The following is a 6,000-nucleotide window of genomic DNA, read 5'->3' as shown; positions in this document are numbered from 1 at the left end:
TGTTCTTTTTTCAACTTTTTAGTTCATAATTAATGTTTGTCTTATTCAGCGCCAGTAGTTAATAATAACCTCAGGGTTAATAGACAAATAATCTTTATGCAAAACGTTTATTTTAAACAACAGTAGCCATATTCGGAGTAAGAGAAGTAGCCGCTACACTTCGCCCAACGAAACACCAAAATAACTAATGTGAAAATACTGTGCTCAAGCCGGGGATTGAACCCACGACCTCCGGAGTGGTAGTCAGACTCTCTAACCGCGTCGCTAAAGAGCTAGCCCAACAGCAAGGCTGTTGGAAGTGACCTTATTTCACTACATAACCAAACATATTGCCTTTTATTGGCGCGGAGCATCTGTGAATATTACTTTCAAAGAGTTTGGTCTCATAATTTACGTTATGTCCCTATCTCTATGTTTTGGGTACTCTTGAGAGCTTAAGTTTAAAGTTATAGGAATAATATAATTCTGCCCATTTAAATTACGGTCTGTTTGTCGTTAGATACCCCTAACACCTTTCTGGAAAGGATCTGTGTTTTGGGTATTTTTCTGATTTATTACTTAAGCTTAAGGTTTGCCATCTAGCTTAAAGTACTGGAACAAGTTCAAGGTTTTGAATCGGATTCTGCACTTCCGCTTGTTTATGTAATTTCATTTGAGATTCACTCTGTTCAAACTCTTCTTTCAGCATGAGGATTGTAATAATGTATAGTGTGTTCTTTATCTGCTCAGCTTTTCTGATAGCATTTTATATTGCCAAAAGTCATCGTTTCTAGTCAAACAGTGTAGAATCCGATCATTGCCTTATATTTTTGAAGACAGGTTTTATAAAAAAAATGTTTTGTTTATTGTAGTTTGCACCAACATACCTAACATACCATATGATCGGGGTGAAGCTGTCCGTATTAGAAATTAACTGTGTAAATTAATCGGACTTTTTGAATTAAATCCTTTTGATGGAACACTCTCCAAAGCCTATCTCGCGTTTGCTAGGAGATGTTCGGCTATCAGCGCTGGAAATTTACTTGGAAGTAATTGTCACACACAAAATGAAAACGAGCATTGTGTATCTCGTTAAATCTATGGTACAAGACTACATATAGTGTTGACATTTTGGCTATTTCTAAGAGGAAAACTGTTTTTTATGTGTTAAGTTTATTTTTCGAAATATTTTAAGAAAAGTTCCTTATTTTGAATGTTGATGGGGCTTTTAACAGTTATGTATAGTGTCAACATCATTATTTTTTGCGAAACAAGATTCGTATTACTACTTGTTTATAAAGTTACTTATCTGAATCAAAATGACACCTTATGTACCAGTCCTTTTATGTACCAGGCCTTTTATGTACCACTTTGAAACTTTACGTACCACATATATACTATATAGGTGTTATTGTTCATTCATTCATATCAGTATTTATGGGCAATATTAACCCGTGTAAACAACTTTGATTCTGAATATTAGGTAATATTAGTATATTTGGTAATACAATTTTACTGGGTATGTCTACCAGGTAACTACCACACAGTGGGCAACCAAACGTTGCTGCAACGTTGTATTTAGGTTGCAGTCAAACGTTGCAGTTTGGTTGTACCGATGGTGTATATAGAGGATATTTTTTGGATTCGATGGAATATCGATTTTATTTCACGAGTGATCATATAAAATATGTATTTTTTATTATCACGAGTGATGTAAAATCGATATTCCATCGAATCCAACATATTTTCTTTTTATTTTATGCTCTTTTCGCCGTTAATTTACATGGTCAAAGAATTAAACTGGATATTTTCGCTGGATTTATGACGTCATTTCGTAGAAAAAATGACGTCATTTCATAGTCAAACAGTGAAAAATATCGATATTTTTCACTGTTTATAACAGTGAAATACCAGTTTTATTCCACTGATATGTCTCTATAAACCACTGGAAAGCATAAAATAAATGAAAGTTTTCCCGACGTTTTCTCCAAACGTTGCTGCAATGTTTTTTCCAAACGTTGCTGCAACGTTGTATTTAGGTCGCATTAAAACGCAATAAAATAAATAATATATATAAAAAAATGCGCCCCGCGTGGGAATCGAAGCCACCAAGTCCCGATTGCTAGGCGGACACCTAATTCACTACACCACGGCGACAATTGAAAGATTCAGACAAAAATGTTGACTTTTAATTTTTGGTTGAAACTTTGAATTTTATCCGGAGATTTTGAGTTAAAGTTCATCTTTAGCATCTTTAAGTTTAAGAAACTGATTTGTAAAATTTTAAAAATTGAATTTCTAAGATTTACAAGAAATCATATTTTCATTGATGCTATGCATGAAATGTATTATTATAAAGTACGATTCCTACTCGGGGAGCGTTTCATTATCCCCTCTATAGACACCAAGTACTTGTTCTTTCTAGGAAACGGACTCGACAGTGTGCATATCTGCCGATAATACTCGAAAGGGCGGTTGGCAGTAAATAGTTTTGATTTTTATATTATTTAAAAAATAAAATAAAAAATACTACGTTTGAATGCAACCTAAATACAACGTTGCAGCAACGTTGGAAAAAACGTCGGGAAAACTTTCATATACACCATTTTTACAACCAAACTGCAACTTTTAAATGCAACCTAAATACAACGTTGCAGCAACATTGGAAAAAACGTCGGGAAAACTTTCATATACACTATTGTGACAACCAAACTGCAACATTTGAAATGCAACCTAAATACAACGTTGCAGCAACGTTGGAAAAAAACGTCGGAAAAACTTTCATATACACCATTGTGACAACAAAACTGCAACGTTTGAATGCAATATAAATACAATGTTGCAGCAACGTTTGGAAAAAACGTCGGGAAAACTTTTATATACACCATTGTGACAACCAAACTGCAAAATGCTTGTCTTAATGATATGTTGGTTGAGTTAAAAATGGTTCCGGTCCGATGAAAAACATGACCACCAGGGGGCGGGGCAGTTTTCCTTATATGGCTATAGAGAAACCTTATGAACACTCTAGAAGTCACAATATTTGTCCAATCCTCGTGAAACTTGGTCAAAACTTTGGTTTTATTTCGGACGAGTTTAAAAATGTTCTACATCGGTGAAAAACATGGCCGCCAGGGAGCAGGGCAGTTTTCTCTATATGTATATAGTGAAAACATGTAAACACTCTAGAAGTCACATTTTTGGTCCAATCTTCATGACATTTGGTCAGAACATTTGTTTCCTGGATACGACGGTTGAGTTCGAAAATGGTTTGGATAGGTAAATAACATTGGCCGCCAGGGGGGGGGGGAGGGGGTCATTTTTCTTATATTAACAAAGTAAAATTGGAAGCGGCGCGGCAGAGGCCGACGCGTATCCCCCCGCTGCATAGATGTTGTATTTAACGGCAATTTTGGGTGGGCAAGGCCTATTTTCGTGGGGCCCTGGGTTGAATAATGTGGACATGGATATTCGGGATAGACCGTGTTGTCATAAGAGATGTTCAATATTAATTTGAAGTCAATTGGTGAATAAATGAAGCAGTTATGTTAAAACAAAATTTTGGGTATGAAAAAAGATTAAAGTGCGAATATTTTGGGTAAGAAAAAATTATGCCAAAACAAAAAAATTGGGTACGAACACAATTTGCGTACGAACACAATTTTGGTACGAACAAAAATTGAGTACGAACAAAAATGTGGGTACAGAATTTTTTTTGGTATGAACAAAAAATTGGGTACGAAAACAAAAATTGGGTACGAAAAAAATTTGGGTACAAAAAATTCGCCCCAAAAGAATTTGGGTACGAAACAAAATGTGGGTACGAAAAAAATAGGGTATGAAAAGAAATTTCGGTACGAACAAAAATAGGGTACGAAAAACTATGTGCGTACGAAAATTTTTGGGTACGAACAAACATTTGGGTACGAAAAAAAATTGGTTATAAAACATTTTGGGTACAGAGAAATATGGGTACGAAAAAAATTGGGTACGAGAAAAAAATTTGGTTACGAAAAAAAATTTGGTACGAAATTATTGGGTACGAAAAAATTGGTACGAAAAAATATTGGGTAGGAACAATTTGGGGTACGAAAAACAAATTCGGGGTACGGGGAAGTAGTACCCGTGGACCTCTAGATAACTTTGAAAGTGGACGGGAACCAAACTGCCTTTACCTTTAACAATGAACAAAATGTTTCAATATATTCCATAAAAATATAATTATCATGGAAAAGGAAATTGAATGGCCGGTATCTAAACAAAAGCATAATCGCCAAGACCGTAGCATCAGTTCGGTGCGTTAGGACCGCGCGTTACTTTCTTCCGCCTTCATTCCTTACTTACTTTCATTTTTACCAATTTTTTCTGTCGTATGCAGAATTCAATTCTCCTAAGCAAATTGTAATTTTTAACACTGAACTCCAAATGTAAACGCTACAAATCGGTATAAAGTACGAACATGTCAACCGTAAATCTAGATTTTAAAACTTCAAAATGGTATGATATTTGCAAAAGTTTAAGTTATAACTCGCCGGGCTGCTCAATTCAGAAGAAAAACTTATGATATATTTATATATCTGAAAACAATGTAACGTATGCTTTCTAATGATATATATTTTTTCAAAATCGGCCGAGAAGTAAATTAAACTATTATTTAAACGAGAATATCAATGAAACTGATGGATGCTCCCCGATGATGCGCTTTGTAAATGTATGTGTTGATAACCACCTAAAAAAATCTATTATAAGCCTCGGTGACCTTCACCTTGACCCCAGTGACCTCAAACCTCATCTAAAGGTAGAGGTCTATGCAAGGAACCTACATGCCAAGTATTAAAGAGATCGGTAAAGTATTGAAGGTGCTATGAGAAACTGTAAAAAAATTGTGACGGAAATCTATTATAAGCCTCGGTTACCTTGACCTTGACCCCAGTGACCTCAAACCTCATTAAAAAGGTAGAGATCCATGCAAGGTACCTACATACCAAATATGAAATAGATCGGCAAAGCATTGAAGGCGCTATGAGAAACTGTAAAAAAAAGTGTGACAGAAAATCTATTATTAGTCTCGATGACCTTGACCCCAGTGACCTCAAACATCATCAAAAGATAGAATTGCAAAGTACCAACATGCCAAATACGAAAGAGATCGGTTAAATATTGAAGACGCTATGATAAACTGTAACAAAAGTGTGACGGAAAATCTATAATTATTAGCCTTGGTGACCTTGACCTTGAACCCAGTGACCTCAAACCTCATCAAAAGGTAGAGGTTTATGCAAGGTACTTACATGCCAAATATGTAAGAGATCGGTAAAATAGTGAAGGCGCTATGAGAAACTGTAACAAAAGTGTGGCAGAAAATCTACTAGTAGCCTCGGAGACCTTGACCCCAGTGACATCAAACCTGATCAAAAGGTAGAGGTCCATGCAAGGTACCTGCATGCCAAATATGTAAAAGAGATCGGTAAAATAATGAAGGCGCTATGAGAAACTGTAACAAAAGTGTGACGTACGGAAGTACGGAAGGACAAACTGGCAACTATATGCTCCGCCGAAATTTTATTTCGGGGAGCATAAAAAACAACGTAAGTGGGTACATCGAAATGTATAACCTCGGCGCTTCGATGAACGCTAATTATAAAAGATCGATAGTTACGACACGGTTTAACGCGCGGTGGTAAAACATATAAAAATTATTTCTTGTGTTTAACTCGCTATAAAATCCATTAATAACAACGGGAATATACTTAAAGTTATATAATGTTGAAACAGGAATTAATAAGCAACAAGATAACGTATAAACCAATTAATTCGAATTATTAGTTTTTGCCACAGGTGGTTAGCGTGCGGCTATAATATTAATTAGTGAAAACATCATTTTGAATGAAAAATAATCATATTATTACGAACAATCAACTTTTCTGAAAAAATCACTATCAAATACATATATTTGATTGTGAAATATTTTTTTCAGAAAAGTTGATTTTTCGTTATAATATGATTATTTATAATTCAAAA

This window comes from Dreissena polymorpha, chromosome 3 (assembly GCF_020536995.1).
Source record: "Dreissena polymorpha isolate Duluth1 chromosome 3, UMN_Dpol_1.0, whole genome shotgun sequence".
In the NCBI taxonomy this organism is placed as follows: Eukaryota; Metazoa; Mollusca; class Bivalvia; order Myida; family Dreissenidae; genus Dreissena; species Dreissena polymorpha.
The sequence above is the reverse complement of the archived record's forward strand: the minus strand, read 5'-3'. Positions refer to the sequence as shown.